We start from the raw sequence: 17128 nt of genomic DNA on the forward strand, positions 1-17128 counted from the left end.
AAACATTTGTTTACAGAACATTTACTCATTTTCATCTCCCTGAGGATTGTTTTCCTTCCCCTTGAAGTCCCAGACCCCCACCCACTTCTCCTTAGTTCAGGATGACATATATACCTATTTTTCGTGAGTATCTTTGGAACTTTCATGTCCATGGGATTCCCCATACATACACTATTAAATTTTATTTTCTCCTGTTAATCTGTCTCATGTCAATTTGATTCTTTGTCTGCCAAGATGGACCTTTCAGGGAAAAATTCTTGTTCCTTAGCAACTGCTACACCACGTAGGATACCACACACACCTGCCGCAAGCCACTCCACCTGAACTCCAACAGTTGGGAGACTGGAAAGTGTTGAAAGACCAGTGAGGGAAAGAGATCAGAGTCTGCATAGGGAGGCAGAGTTGCCAGAAAAAACACAGCATGCCCGATTACATTTGAATTTCAGATAAACAACACATAATATTTTAGCATAAGTATGTTATATATAATACTAAAAAAAAAAAGCTCTTCAACTGAAATTCAAATGTAATTGGGCATCCGTAATTTTATTTACTAAATCTGGCAACTCTAGTTCAAAACTAGGTGCCAGGTTGATATACTGTTATTATTCTTAAAGTCAGAAGTGACCTGAAGGTTGGTGGCTGGAAAAATTACTGTGTCTATACTGGATTGGACAAAGGATCATGTTTTGAATTAAAATTCCTGTTCACCAGCAAATTTATTATTTACCTTTCTTATGTTTTCAAATATTTAAATTTTGCAGTTATATTTTCCTGCCCCGATGACAGTAAGAGCCCATGTTTTGTATATGACAAGTGATATTAAGTGAAATGTAAGTTTATATTTACCATTAGAAAAAAAGAACGGAGAACTTTCTAACTTCACTGGTTGACCCTTTTAAATTATAAAAACATGAAATCATCTTAACAATATTTTATGAGATTTGGACTCCTAACCCTGCTAGTTACTAATTACTAGAAAATACTTGACCTGGGGGTCATTGTTATTATTGAAAGTGGCTTAAAATTCATAACATAAATATTACATAATCAATATTTTATGTGTTGAAATGTGAGAAGCTGAACGGTCACTTGCCAACAGATTCTGTTCTTCTTGTACTTCTCGTCATTTTTTAAAAAGTCATTTAAAGAGTAGCAGAGTAACCAATTGGAAAGCAAGTTTTAACTCTCAACATTCCATTAGGTTTATAATATACAATAAACCTCAAGGCTACCACTTTTCACTGGCCCTGCAAATTAGCCTGTCTACATCTAGGGTGGAAACGAAGCCAAGAATTGAGTGTTAAAAGAAGTTAACACGGTCTCTATTTAATCCATAATTCCTGCAATCCAGGCCTCACCACTGTTATGAGTAAAAAATGAGGAAGGTTTTAGCACTGACCAGTTCTAGGAGGAATTTACACTGTAAGGAATTTGACAGTGATGAGTGAGCTCTGATATCTCAGAGACTGATTTCTTTGGTAGAGTGCCAGTGTTCAAAGTCCCTGGTATTTAAAGCTCATCCTAATTGAGCCTTCTGTATTTTGTATTCTCAGTGAAGATTCGTGAAAAATTTTCACTCAGAGCTGCTTGGGGAGAGGGCGGGATTTATTATTGGAGAGTTCAGATTATTCTTAACAGAATAAAGTTGATGGAAACATTCAACTTTCTACATTTTAATTCTACTCCATCACCCATTGTAAGACACTCTGGATTTTAAGACAGCTTTTGGGCACCGAACAAGAAAGCAATATTAATTGCACATGTGATGTAATGTATATAATGTATAATTAATGACCAAAACCAAATATATATGAATTATAAGTGTTTTCTAAATTCTAAATTTAAATTTCTATATAAATCATTACTAAATTTCCACCCAAATATTACATTTCTAAATCTTTTAATTTAAACTTAAATTTATTAAATTTACTCTCTTATTCAGCTAGTATTTATTGAGTTCCTACTTTTGCCAAGTGCTGTAATAACAAGACAGGCAAGGAGCTCACATCCTACTAAATAAAAAAGAATTATCTGAGAATTGGAGACATACAGTACTTTAAGTGAATTATTTAGAATCAGTAGCCTCAGTCAGGAATTAGTGGAAATAAAGATAATTGAATTTGACTATTACATTTCTGAGAAGCGTGGCAACCTGACAGTCATCATTTTTTTTTTAACATTTTAGCAAAATTGCAACATGGAGGGGTTTTGTTTGTTTGCCAAAGTCACTGATTCTCTTGTTTTAAAAAATCTAGACTGAGCCACATGAATATAGTTTGGGATGGCAACCTTCCATTAGAAACTGCAGAGAGAATTATAGATGACACCTTAGTCCCTAGTTTAAAATTACTAAATACCGTCATCGGTTGTGTTGGCATGATCTCAGGTAGCTTCATAGAGAAAGGGAGGTATATGAGAACAGTTTGTGTATTTTGATGCAGTCCCTTAAATCTTGTTATCACCTTTTCTATTAGCTTCTCTTTGCTTGCCAGTTTCCTCATTTGAAAGGGCTTTCAAGTTGCTGATTTTGTATAAAAGGAAGAATAGTCATTGCCAGCACTATCCTTTTTTCTACAATTAGTATTTCTAATCACATTAGACATGTTTTCAGTATCTAGAGAGGATGCCTGCTCCCTACAGCTATCATGAACCATTAACTTTAATTAAAATTTACAAGTCTAATGTTGTTACATCTGCTAAATGCATTAACTTCCATGTTAATTACCAAAATGTTAATGTTGCATTAAAATAATGTTCCCTTTTGACAGTTCATCTATAGTTTAATTATTTATTTTGTTAGGGAATATGTTCTAAACATTGAAAAGAGAGTAGACTATGAAGACAAATCAGAAAAATGAGATAGAATAGAAAAACTTCCAAGGAGTGAACCTTACGGTTCAGGCAGATGTGACTGAGGAATACCTGTAGTCTTTACTCTGGATTGCAAGGCATTATGTCCTCTTGTCTTACATCTGAAATATTTTTTAAAGTAATGTTTCCTCTTGTTTTGCAGCTAGCTTATAGTGATAGCACTAATATTCATGTCTGATTCTTCAACTCCCAAGAGTTTACAAGGCTACACATTCCTTTATCCATATAAATCATTTAAAAAGAAAACTTCAGCTAAAAAAAAAAAAAAACCCAAAAGACTCTATATTTTCTATTTCAGCATTTATCTTTTCAAACAGATTTATTTCAAGAAGCTATCCAGTATACATTTGAGCAAATAAAAGTAACCAAAGGGAATTCTCAGTGATCTACATGGATCACTGCAGTGAACTAATCAGTATGAATCAGCATCTCACACTTCATTGACAGGGATTATTCTATAATAATATTAATGTTTAACAATAGCGTTTTCTTGCCATGGGTGTACTTACTGGATAAATCCTTGACATATATAAGTTTATGCGCATGAGTTACTTTTCAAAAGGGATGCATCCTTCCAAAACAGGATTACGTTTGAGGTTGAGCAAAATCTTAATCCAGTTTATAGGTTGCAGAGACCTTGCCTGTGTTTTTCATCACTGTGTGCCCCGTGCTTAGAACCCTGCCTAGTGTATGGTAGGCACTCAATAAATATTTAATAGTTGGTTGAATGCCTCTGTCATTTTTTTCCATTTTATAAAACATTATTGTATACTTTTTTTCTCTTGTGAGCTTTTCTGCGTGACCATATAATTTGTTTAAGTAAACATGCAAGCCTGCAGTAGTCTCTTTAAAAATTCTTAGTGGGCATATTATTTCTAAATACTTATCGTATACAGATCAAATTAAGCTGGTTATTTGGAAAAAATATCCATAGCATAAAGTTCTTTGTATATGAGAGCAATGAATTAGCTTCAAAAATAACACTCTATCAAAAAGAATGAGGAATCCCAATATTTCTTGAATTGCTGAGCAATGAACCCTTAATTCAAGTAGGTGCTGCCTTCAAAAGTTGCCAAAAGTCCAGATGGGGGAATTACAGGGCTCTATCTCGTTCTCCAAATTGGTAGTTCCATATCTTAGACACACAGCTGGACTGTAAGGCAGTTGTTGAAAGACTAAAGCTCTTGTATTTATCTCCTTATGTTTGTACATTTACAGTTATAGTTTAGAAAATGTTTCATATACATTATCTCTGTGTCAAATCTTGCTCTAAAATGGATTTGAAGCAACTCACTGAAAATATGTGCTAAAAAACATTTGAGCCAACAGGGGAAAAAATGGAATGGATAGCTAAGGCCCAAGAGAAAAGAACACAAAGAGATAAGCCACAAGTTCCTCATTGAGTTGGAATTTGGCCCTAAGCTTCCAGGATGACAAAGCAAAAGTTTACTGTAATAAATTATGTAGTCCTCAATGTCTGGAGGATAAAGCAAATAGATTCTAGAGTCAACAAAGCTATTCTGAACCACGGGCTCTAACCTCAGAAGAAACAGATCACGGGTGGCTATTCATAAACGGACCTAGAGAAATGAGGTACAGTGGTTTCTCCAATAATTTTGTTAAGAAAATATTTTTAATTAATTTTTTTTGAATAAAATCCACAATCCAATATGTAAAACATATTGGACACAATCCAATATGTAAAAGAGGTAAAGTCCAGCTCTCTCATTGTTCTGTGGCCCCAGGCAGAACTCATCAGCTAAGCTTCCCCATCACTTGGCCCAGAGACTCCAAGGAGGGTGGGGCCACAGTACCACCCACCAGTTAGGAGCTCCGACACTGGGTCTGACTAGCTCTTGCACCGCTGACTGTATTTGTAATCTGGTAAGCTTCTTAACTTCTCCGTTAGTTTTCACATTGTAAAATAGGAACAGGCATAGAACCTATCTCTTGCTTGAAACAGTATTGCACAAGTCTGTCGCTTGGTAAGTATTCTATAAATATTTGTTAAATATGTGAGCCAATGAAAGAAGCACGGGCGCTAATGGAGATGTGTTTGTAGATCTGATGGTGAGCTTAGATTGTATTGTTCTGAGAGTTCACATTTCACATGAAGTAGAAGTCCAAGTTCTCTGCAGAAAGGGAGGGAGGGGTTGAACGGGATTGCCAAGTGTAAGAGAGCATACCAACTCCAGAAATGGAGTGATTAGCACCCATTAGGGCAGGTGACCCTGAACTCATACTGTACCAATCCCTCCTGCTGTGCTCAGTGGCGAGAGTACAAGCACTGAAGGGTGGATCCTGGGTTGGGTATTGCTAGGCAGAAGCACAGAAGGAATAAAAGGGCAAGAAAACTGAAAATTTGGGCAAGAAAAAAAATGAGGATTAAAATGAGTGCTTACCTCATTAAGTTATTGTAAGCGTTAAAGAATTAATATAGTAAAGGACTTAGAACAGTGTCTGCCACATAGCAAATAGGAAAAATTGTTTTATTTTTACTACTTTAAAAATCTAAGCTAAAGAGAGAGGGAAGTGAAATGAAAGGGGAGCGCAGGAAGAAAAAGAATGCAAAGGGAGCGGCTGATTTGTATCGAGAGCAATTGTAATGGGAACAATGGAGAAAATGATCTAGAAGGATAGGAGATTCTGGTTACAGAATGTGATTTTGAGGCAGTTTCTGATGAAAACCAAGTTTAGCACAGTAGTTCTCAAAGTCACTTTGCCTAAGAATCACCTGGGAGGATTGTTACAATGCCAGGACCCTTTCTCAAAAACTGTGATTCAACAGGAGTGGGCAATTGGCCTTGGAATCTGTATCTTATCAAGCTTCCTAGACAATCCCGGCGCAGCCAGCCACAGGACCACACTTGGAGAAGTCTGGGCTAAGCTGTGACCCTGGCTGGTTGACGTGGAGTAGAAAGGCAGGTAATTGGAGATGAGGAGACCAACGAATAGGGAGGCCTGGGTGTGTGATGACTCAGTCCAACGGTTGCTGAGGTCACTCAGGATGGAGACCAGACAGGGTGGAGAAAAGGACTGTGAGCCAGAGGGCAAAGTCATCAATGAACAGGGGAAGGTACACTGAGGGGTAAAGAACAAAAGGCTCTTCATGACAGAGGAGCTGGGGGGCAGGGTAAGGGATATAACTTCACAGCAAGAGTCTTATAGGAGCACGAGTCTTTCCAACAGACTAGAAAGTAAAGGTCAGTATTAGCTTTGAAAAGCAAGTTAGTAAAAGAATATGTAAGGAGATACTTATGAGAGAATAATAAGAAGCTTCCATTTAAGAAGGCTATTGGAAAAGCCATGTACACAGGGGAAAACTTGGTTTTGGTTAAAGAGTAGCATACATGCTATTAAGAAACTCAGGATATGGGAGAGTCATTAAATCACGGACAAAGTTCCAGAGAGTACAATGAACAGAAATTAAGGAGTGTAAACCGAGATTACAGAACAGGAGGCACAAAGTATTAGAGGAGACTAAGAATTTGAAAAAATAAAATTGGCCAGAGAGGGTTGACATTTATGGGAGAGATAGAGGAAATAGGATGTGTAGCACACGGACTAACATACTCACAAACTCAAGCAAACAAGGAAACTGCTCTTCACTGGGTGCCATGGTGGCTGGGGAAGAGGTTTTAGAAAGGAAAGGTGGCCAAGAGTTTTTAAAATATCTTTTGTTGGGGCACCTGGGTGGCTCAGTTGATGAAGTGTCCAATGCTTGATTTTGGCTCAGGTCATGATCTCACAGTTCTGTGAGTTAAAGCTCCTCATCGGGGTTTGTGCTGACAGCATGGAGCCTGCTTGGGATTCTCTCTCCCTCTCTCTCTGCCCCTCCTCTCTCTCTCTCTCTCAAAATAAGTAAAAATAAACTTAAAAAAATAAAATATCTTTTGTTAAATTTCTGTCTCATATGTTATGTGCAAGGTTCCCAAACTTTCTCAGCTTAATGTGTCCTTAGCAACTCAGTAATTTTTTCATGGCAGTCATAGGACAAATGAAATACTTAACAGTTCTGTTTATTAAGTAATTGGTCCAAACCATTTAAGTAATCGTGTCCTAAAAACTTAACTCTTGGAAAATAAAATACATGTAAATTGAACAAAAAGTAAGCTTTTATATTATTCTTTAATAATCTAACAGATTGCACACCACCACCCTTATTTCCTATCCCACTCTTTTTTTTTTTTCTTAAGTTTACTTATTTTGAGAGGAGGGGGCAGAGAGAGAGGGAGAGAGAGAATCTCAAGCAGATGTGGGGCTCGAACTCTCAAACTGTGAGATCATGACCTGAGCCTAGATCAAGAGCTGGATGCTTAACCAAATGAGCCACCCAGGCCACCCTGGATATTATCTATATCATGAGGAGCCACCAAAGAGATTTTAACAGGAGGTAACATAGTCTTAGAAATATCAGTGTGGGGAAGAGATGGGAGGAGAGTGAGAATAGAGGCAAGGAGACAAGAGCTGCTGACCACAGTTCAGGAAATAAACTAAAAGCTAAAGCAAAGTACTGGTGGTGACTATGGAGAGAAGAAGGGTGGTGGTGTGGAAGGAAAGAGCTATGGTGGTTTCATAACTTGGCCCCTCAACCCTTTGACAATCTGCCCTTCAGAAATTGTTGTGACCCCTCTACTTGAATCTGGGTCCTGTGATTTGAATAACAGAATATGGTAGAAGCGACAGTGTGCCAGCTTCTGGGCTCAGGTCTTAAGCTACTAACAGTTTCCACTTCTTGTTTGTGGGGTGCTTGTTTTCGGAACCCACCTCTTGTCTCCTGGGGGTTCATTCCTTATACTGTGAGGAAAACTAATGGGCAGAGAGACACACATGGAGAAGAACCTAGGTGCTGGGCCAGAGCCCCAGGTGAGCTCAGCCACAGCCAGCACCAACTTGCCAACCATTTGAGTGAGCCATCTTGAAGAAGACCTTCCAGTCTGACTCCAGCCACCTCAGCAGATGCTGCACAGGGCAGTGATGAGCTGTCCTCTCCAAGCCCTAACTAATTTACAGCTTCATGAGCAAGTACATTCATGAGTTGCTTGTTTTAAGCTACGAAATTATGGGGTAGCTTGTTAAATACATCAGTCGATAACTGATACAAAAGCTAATATTTACTTAAGGCATTATATGCACCAGACACAGTTCACAGTACCTTACGTGAATGTTGCATTTAGTCTTCTAAACAAATATTACTGATATCTCTGTTTTAGTTATGAGAACACTGAAGTCTAGAGCATTTCCCCAAGGTCATGCAGCTAGTTGGGGATGAATGAGGGGTAGGAAAGAGGAGGACCGAAGGTGGAAGGGCCAAGGATGGTGACCAACTTGTAAGTTCAAGATGTTGTTGCTAGACATGATGAATATACAAACATAAGCAAATACAGGAAACATAAGAAAAGGGTAAATCAGGTTGGAGGGGGGATATGGTACTTGTGATTTGGGACATTTAGGTAAGGATGCATCCTTGACAGCATTTGGGGGTCTGAATCTAGACTTCAAAAGAGGACTTATTACACCTAGAGAGAGAAACTTGGAAACTACTAGATATAATGATCATTAAAACCTTGACGTTTGGCGAAATCATCCAGGGAAGGAATGCAGATTTCGAGAATAAGAAGAGCCTGATACTCTGATTGTGATAAGATTTACGACTTGAGGAAAGGAGAAAACAAAATGCAGAGGCACAGGAGGAAAACCAATCAAAAGTGAAATGAAGAAATTCAAGGCATAAGGTCACTTAAACCAAGGAGAGGTTGGCCAATATTTTCAAATCCTACAGAAAGGATGAGCTACATAACACCTGGCCAAGAAGAGATTAACTTAGTGACAGAACTTTTAGTGGTGTGGTGAAACTAGAAAACAGTACAGTGGGCTGAAAAATGAACAAGGGCTGCCTGGGTGACTCAGTCGGTTAAGCCTCCCAGTCTTGATTTCCACCCAGGTCATGATCTCGTGAGTTTGAGCCCCGCATCACTCTCTGTACTGACAGTGTAAAGCCTGCTTGGGATTCTCTGTCTCCCTCCCTCTCTCTCTGCCCCTCTCCCGCTTGCGTTCTTTCCCTAAGTAAATAAACTTAAAAAATATGAACGAGAAACTGGAAACAGTGAGGAGCATCACATAAGACTCTTTTTTTGCTTGAAAATGTCAAGGAAAACACAAACGAAACGACTTAGGCAAAAAAGCTATCTATTGGCTCATATAACTAAAATATCCAAGACTATTTTTGGCTTTAGTCACTGCTGCACTCAGCAGCACCGATGACGTCACCAGAATCCAGTTTCTCTCCTTTTCTCAGCTAGTCTTCCACGTCTGCTCCATTCTAGGCTGGGCTCTCTCCTCGAGTGGGCAGACAGTCTGTTGCAGCTCCAGCACTGTGTATTTCCAGGTGCTGAGTCCTCCGTAAAGAAGACGTACTTTCTCCAGGACTTGAACAAAATTACTGAACTTGAGTCTAATTGGCCTGACTTGGGTCACACGTCCATCTCCGACTCAATCAGTGTTGCTCATGCCAATCAAGACATTGTTTCGGTCAGGTTCCCATCCCTAGGGGGCAGGAGGGACGGGTTCCTCTGAAGGAAATCAGATGAAGGAAGAAGGGATGCCAGCAACAAAAATAAGTCGTCGTAGTGATTATGTTCTTTCATTTTAGGGAGTTTGGCTGCAGAGGCAAGAAGAAAGGGAGAAGTATAGATACAGTGGGGGTGAAGGAGAATTGTAACAGCTGAAACAGAGGCTTGCGGTGTCAGGAGAGGGACTTGGATGAAACCACGGAGGAGGGTAGGGGTTGATTGCATCAACAGAACAGCTGGCCAAATTAACTTTGAGCTTGGAGGAGGGTTACCACTTCCTCTGAGACCAGACAGAAGGTGGAGGAACACCACGTTGAGGCACTTATGCCTCATGACCTCCATTTGATCTGTGATTTAGCAAGAGAGGACATGGGCGGAAATTGGGAAGGGAGAGTTAGCTGGGGAAGGAACACGATGGTCTCTGTGGCAAACGGGAGAGTTTGGACATGCAGACAGGTTGCTGGGGCATAACATGAAGTTTTAAAAGAACATTAACCCCAATTTAATTTGTTTGACATTAATGCCATTAGGAATCTCAGTGAATTAAACAGAACATAGACATCAGCTCATACAGTGGAAACCTGAGATAAAATTATGCTAAACTATGAAGATACTTTTACTCACTTATTGGCTAGCATGGGGATATTTTAGTGAGAAATCTGTTGGGAAATTAATACAGTCACTTGGGGATTCTGAGACCTCTGGTGTCTTCCGTGAGGGTGGAGCTGATCTACTGAAGACAAGGACAGCAGTATTTTCTCTGTTTCTTAAGGAGAGGAAGAAAATGAGAGAGGGAAAAAAGAGCACACAGAAGACAGCACACTAAGACTGTGTTGTCTGTTCTGTGATCTTCAGATCCTTAGTGAAATTTTTGAACTTTTCAAATGGTTGCTAAAAGTAACTTTTTGTTTTGTCTTACTGTATATTAGTGGAGCTGTGTTTCTAACCTGGTCGAGGCAAGCACAATCAAGGCAATGCTGTGGACGCGGAAACATGGAAGCTGGTGGTATCTGGGACTGGCATCTCCAGGAGCGATACAGGTCTCTGGAATTGCTCTTCGGGTCATTTAAGTTTTCTTGGAGGGCATATTCACCAGCGACCATACATATTTTTCTGGTCATCCTCATACATTTATTAAAATGGTAACAGAAATGAGAAGGCATATGGGTAAAATTAAATGTAAAACAGATTTTATGTACCATGACATATCACCACTCAATTCATATAAATTATTATTGGGACTCTATTGGCAAATGTCTTTATAATGTTCAGATTTTTGTTTTCTTCCTTCAAATCTACTTGGCTTTTTCTTTCAGGGATTGGACGTATTCTACGCAACACGAGAATAATGGCTGCAATTATTACTGTATCGGGCACCCTTTCGGATGTACATTGCTTTTGTACGTTGCTTTACAAACTCCAAAGTAGTAAATTCTCTGGTGCGAGATCGATTACAATGATTCCGTAAGCAATTTGGTGCATTTGAGAAAAAAATAATGTATTCCACACATTCCAGCTTTGGATTTTGGAAGGTATCAGGTATTACCATCCAGATTTACTACCGTGTTACTTCACCCTCACAATAAACTGTGGGGAAGCAGGGAAGGGTGTTAGCCTTATTCTGATAGCTCCTGTGATCTGATCAGGGCCACATATCCAATAATCCACTCAGGGCTTCAACCCAGGTGTTCTGTAGTTAGGAGCATGATGAGATATACTGATCCCCACAGCCTTCAAGCAACAGGAAATGCTCACTAGACTGCCACCCCCCACTACACACACACACACACACACACACACACACACACACACACACACACACAGAGCAGTTTCCACTTTGTACCACAATTACCGTTTTGAACTGTGCTGTGACATAAAATTGTGATAGAAGAGCTGTGAGTCTGACTCCGAAGGTGGAATCAGTTCTCCTTCACCCCACTGCGTCTTGAGGAACACCGTGGAATTATTTTCTTGGAAATTCATTTATCATGAAACGAGTAAGGTTTTACTCATATGTGTTTTCCTAATTCAATGCATTCAATATCTATTTAGCTATTCAGCTCTACAATGGGCCAGCCACTTCCTAGGCCAGGTTGATACTTCATCACATCTAGACAGTCACAAAGAATCAGTGGGTACTGGTAGAAAATACCAATGGATCTGTTTCTCAGTCTGTTATCATCTGTCTCGTCAAAAAAGATGTCCACTCATCATGCCTGATCTGAGTACCAAATCTTACAACTCACCTGTGGTAGATCGTTGCTGCACACTAAATGTTTATGTTCCCTCCAAAATTCGTATGTTGCAAACCTAATGCCGAATGTGGTGGTAGGAGGTGGGGCCTTGGGAGATGATTAGGCTGTGAGAGCAGCACCGTCCTGAATGGGATCAGTGTCCTGATCAGAGAGGTCTGAGGAAGGTCCCTTTCTGCTTCCTCTAGATGAGGTTACAGCAAAAAGATGGCTGCCTAGGAAGCAGGTCCTCAACATACACCAGATCTGCCAGTGCCTTGATCTTGGACTTCCCAGACTCTAGAGCTGTGAAAGATACATTTCCCTTCCTAAGCTCCCCACGCTGGTATTTTGTTATAGCACCATGAATTAGTGAACACAAATTCCCCTCATCCCAGTATACACACTCCACTGCCATGTGACTTTGTCACTTCTCTTATCCAGAGGTGGAATCTCTTTCTCCACCCTCTTGGATCCAGGCTCTATTCGTGACTTGCTATGACCAAGAGAACGTGGCAAAAGGGATGCTGCCAGATTCTGGAGCCTAGACCTCTGAAAGGCTTTACAGTTTCCACCTTGAGCCTCTTGGAGTGCTCCCCTAGGCTGCCATGGCATAGAGAGTTCCAGGATGTGAGACTACTTGGAAAAAGAGGCCTGGGCACCTGGGTGGCTCAGTCGGGTTAAGCCTCTGACTTCAGCTCAGGTCATGATCTCACGGTTCATGAGTTCGAGCTCCGTGTGGGGCTCTGTGCTGACAGCTCGGAGCCTGGAGCCTGCATCAGATTCTGTGTCTCCCTCATCTCTGGCCCTCCCCCGCTCACGCTCTGTGTCTGTCTCTCAAAAATAAGTAAACGTTAAAAAAACTAAAAAACAAAAGAAAGAAAGAAAAAGAAGACCAACTGTCCCACTTTAGAACAGAAAATGGACGGAGTACAATGAGTGAACCCAGGAAAAATCAGCTAACCCACAGAATTGTGAGAAACCATTGTTACTCTTTTAAATCACTGTATTTGGAAGTGTTTATGTAGCACTAGATAACTGATAAAGAACTCTGGGGAGATGTCGGGATGTCTGTAGAGCTTCCATTCATTTTCTATGTCTAACGGAATATTTCAGATACTTGATAGACCATAAATAAGCAATGACATTTTTAGATTCTTTCTACATATCACTGGGTCCATAGATTTATTGGCCTTTCTGAAAGCCACTTTCAAAGGTGCAATCAAATATTTTTGCATTTGGAAACATTTCAATTATGTACTTTTTTTTTCCAAATGGAAAAAATGTGTATGACTTAGGATTGTGCTTTTTGGCAATGAAAAGGCTTTTGGGAAATGCACATAATTTCTGAAGGGCCAAGGAATGAATTCAGCCAATCACTACATATTCCATTTTTGTGTTACCTTCTTCCTCCTTCCAGAGGAAAGGATGCAAATCATCATAGATTCATTTCCTTTTACATAAATTTGAGCTCACTTAAGAATCATTTTACTTTATCTTTAATGCAGAACAATATTTAGAGAATCATTTTCAAGAATAGAATAAGAGAAAGGCAGTTTTTAGGGAAATCTTTTTTTCTAATAGTGCAGCAGAAGGCAGCCTTGCTCCTGGGCTTTGTTAAGTTACATAGATTTAATTGCCTGGAGCAGGTCTTCTAAAGTCAAGTTTACTAAAATGTGGGCCTTTGGGACCATACTTTCTGGAAACAAATGCTTTTCAAACATCTCATTTTATAATATAGTTATATCCGGACTCTGCAGAATGTGAATATTTTAAGAATTAGGCTGTTGATTTGAAAAGAAATCAATATCAAATATACAATTCCTGAAAGTCACTCAAATTAAGGTAATTTTTTGCACATTTAAATGTTACTACCATTCCTAACTCACCCCACCCCCACCTCCTGAGCCTTTTAGCTCTTAAAACTGTCTGGAAACCAAACCGTACTTTAAAAATTATTTTTATGGGGGAAAAATGAAAACACATTTCACTTTTCTTTATGTGCGATGGTGCACCTTCCCATGACTCCTGTGTTTTGCCAGGGACCAGGAATGGACTTCATGACTTCTTACATACAGAAAGAGACAACAGTCAGAAAGCCTTCATTTGCTAATCCCAGGGTTTTTCTTCAAGATTATCAAAATGCCTGCTCTAATGGCAACTCCAACATAACTTTGCTTTAGTCAATGGCCCCTGCTGCTCCTTTTTTTTTTTTTAACCCCACATGAGCTTAAGTATCTTTATTTAACTCTTTCACAGCACGGCTAGACCTGTTTCTCTCATCAAGAATGGGGTGGGAGCAGGGGTGGCGGGTACTTGTCAGAATAAATTACAATTTTTGGCAAGCATCTGTGTCTCTTACCCACTTAGGAACTAGAATATTGCCTTGTAAAACAGTGCAGCCCTTCTATTATTACTTAATTATAAGGCCAAAATAAGGACACTGTTTTATAGGCTCTTTTAAGGTCTATACATAGGATTTTCATCTTGGAACATATCAAAAGAGATTAGATTTTTCCTAGTCACCAGTGGTCTGGTTGTGAGGACACCAGCTTCTCAGATTGGTCAAGAACGCCAACCTCATGGCCCAAGGGGAAGTTATGCTACACACTGTCTTTGTCTACTTTCTCCTTCCCATAAATGAAAGGTTAACCACCTCAAACCTCAAACCACCTCAAACTGTTCCCATTCTTAACAACACAAGTCCCTCTGAGTCCCAAGAGAGGGGTTCACAACGATTACTCCATGATGTTGGAGGAACAAGTCTCCCCAGTTCCATGAGGCACTTCAGGTTGACGGCAAAGTGCTCGTCTCTCCTCCAAACCTTACTCAACATGACACACACGGGGAGCTCTGTCTCAGCTGGCACCAGAGTCATCTGGAATCCCTAACCTCTACCCTGCCTTCTTAACCAAACTGTGCAATATTATGCTGCAAGAAGGAGCAGATTTATAATGAAGAAGTATCATTTAGGAAAGAGCATGAGATGGTTTGATACATTTCTGTAGGTCAAGATTTGATTCTCTACTCCACTCCATCTCCAATCTTTTCCCTTTTTTTAACGTGTATTTATTTATTTTGAGAAAGAAAGAGAAAGCATGCATACACATGTGAGCTGGGGAGGAGCAGAGAGAGAGGGAGAAAGAGAATCGCAAGCAGGCTCTGCACCGCCAGCTCAGAACCCTACCCAGGGCTTGATCCCACAAACTGTGAGATCACAACTTCAGCTGAAATCAAGAGACGGATGTTTAACTGACTGAGCCACGCAGGTACCCCCATCTTCAATCTTTATAATTAATTTTCTTCAAGGATCACGAAACCCCTGGGAGAACTGGCTTTTACCACCAAAACTTAGGGTGAGACATGTAAATTGGAAAATATATTTGATATCTAAAAATAATAAATATTAATTGGCATGCTAATAGGTGTTGAGTACATTATTTTTTTACTTAAGGGTATTTATTGAGAAGACACACATTTCAGTGGCTTGGTATGAAAGTGGGGTTCCTAAACCAGGGATCAATCCATGGAATAAACCTGCCCAGGTTTTTGTCTAAGCTGCCTTAACCAGTTTTAGGATTATACCAAGAACTAATTTATTTAATATACTAAGTACGAAAAGATGTACATATACTACAGATGACAATTTTTTTTCACTTATATTTGCACTGGATCTCAAGCTTTTTGAATTTTATGGGGTATTTCATGGTCTATATGCTGGAGTAACATAGTTAGTGGTTCTTGAATGTAAAGGGAACCATATGCCTGATTTTCCATGCCCAGATTTTCCATCCAGGTCTTTAGTTAAATTAGTGTATCCGTTGTATCAGTTGAGAGGTAATGAACCAGATATTGATGAGAATAATAACAAATAATATTTATGTAAATGTTACTTTGTGCCAGGGACAGTGCTGAGCACTTTTCTGGCATTATCTTTCTACCATCATAAGTATCCTATCCAATGAAGTTTTACTGTCCATTTTACAGTTGAAAGAACAGGGGCTCCAAGAGGAACAGTCATTTGTGCAAGGTCACAGATAGAGGGGGCTGGTCTTTGCAGGTGGATGGGTATCTATACATGTAGTCTGGCTGACTAAGATCCTCAGGGTTTGAATCATAGGTTCTATTTGGTGGGCTTCTGAGGATCAACTTTTGTGACATGGGCATGGAAAGAACAACTGTAACACAGCAGAAGAGATTTACTGTGACCTAGACTCACCAAGAGACACAGTCATTTCAATAATGCTAGCAAAAGATTCAGTGATGTGGCTCGTTCACTGGGGGGGTTAAACATAAATGGCAGAAATGAAAGGACATGCAGGATGTATTAGTTTTCTTATTACCATAAATGTGGAGGCTGAAACCAATATACATTTATCTTATAGTTCTGGAGATCAACAATCAGAAAAGGATCTCACTGAACTAAAACAAGAAGTGTGCATTCCTTCTGGAAAGAATTTGTTTCCTAGCCTTCTCCAACTTCTAGAGGCTGCCCACATTTCTTAGCTCATGACCACTTTCCTCCCTCTTCAAAACCAACAATAGCCAATCCAGTCTTTCTCATTCTGCATTACTCTGATGCTAACATTTCTGCTTTCTTCTTCCACATTTAAGGGTTCTTGTGATTATACAGTTAACCTGAACAACATAGCGGTTAAGGGCATTGACACACACACACACACTCACACACACACATACACATACACACACACACACACACACACACACACACACACACAGCGGAAAATTTGAGTATAACTGTTGACTCCCCAAAACTTAACTACCGACAGTCTTCCTTTGACTGGAAGCCTTACCAATAATGTAAACAGTCAATCAACACTTATTTTGTGTGTTATATGTATTATATAGTGTATTCTTACAATAAAGTAAACTAGAGAAAATTGTTAAGACAATCATTAGGAAGAGAAAATTCATTTACAGAACTGACATGTATTTATAGAAAAAAATCCACATATAAGTGGACTTGTGCAGTTCAAACTCATAATGTCCAAGGAGCAACTGTATTGGGCTCATGTAAATAATCCAGAATAATCTTCCTAATTTAAGGTCAGTGATTGGCAACTTTAATTCCATCTGCAACCTTAATTCTACTTTGTCATGTAACTTAACATCACCGAGGGATCATTGTTCTACACAGGAATACTATAGCAACAAGTGGTCCAATGGTAGAGAACAAAAAGGTATTTTTCAAGAGGACAAAGGGCTTCAGACTCCACTGGAATTTTATGGGCAGAGAATGAAAAACTGACAAACAGAAAGCAGGGCTTCAGGTTTAGAGACAAGCTTTGAAGAAAGGGTCTTAGGTTCCAAAACATTTGACCCTGGAGCCACACCAACAGCAAGGCTGATGATGCTGAACTACCTAAGTGTTCAATACGAATGATGTACAAATCTTCTAAAGACATTTTTGTTCCAGGACCTGAAGTAAAA

At 39.5% G+C, this 17128-nt stretch overlaps 1 long non-coding RNA gene across 2 annotated transcripts; it reads left to right on the plus strand.

Annotated features, from left to right (window-relative positions):
* Positions 1–4750: 4750 nt before the first annotated feature.
* On the plus strand, positions 4751–10894 carry LOC128778899 (uncharacterized). Of its 2 annotated transcripts, none has more exons than XR_008424760.1 (3): positions 4751–4859; positions 10376–10486; positions 10763–10894. It is a non-coding gene; the product is annotated as an uncharacterized LOC128778899 (long non-coding RNA). The 2 variants fall into 2 exon arrangements; XR_008424761.1 differs by lacking the exon at positions 4751–4859 and adding an exon at positions 9340–9405.
* Positions 10895–17128: the final 6234 nt, after the last annotated feature.

The sequence above is a fragment of the Panthera pardus genome, unplaced genomic scaffold, assembly GCF_024362965.1.
Source record: "Panthera pardus isolate Hobbes unplaced genomic scaffold, ASM2436296v1 HiC_scaffold_21, whole genome shotgun sequence".
In the NCBI taxonomy this organism is placed as follows: Eukaryota; Metazoa; Chordata; class Mammalia; order Carnivora; family Felidae; genus Panthera; species Panthera pardus.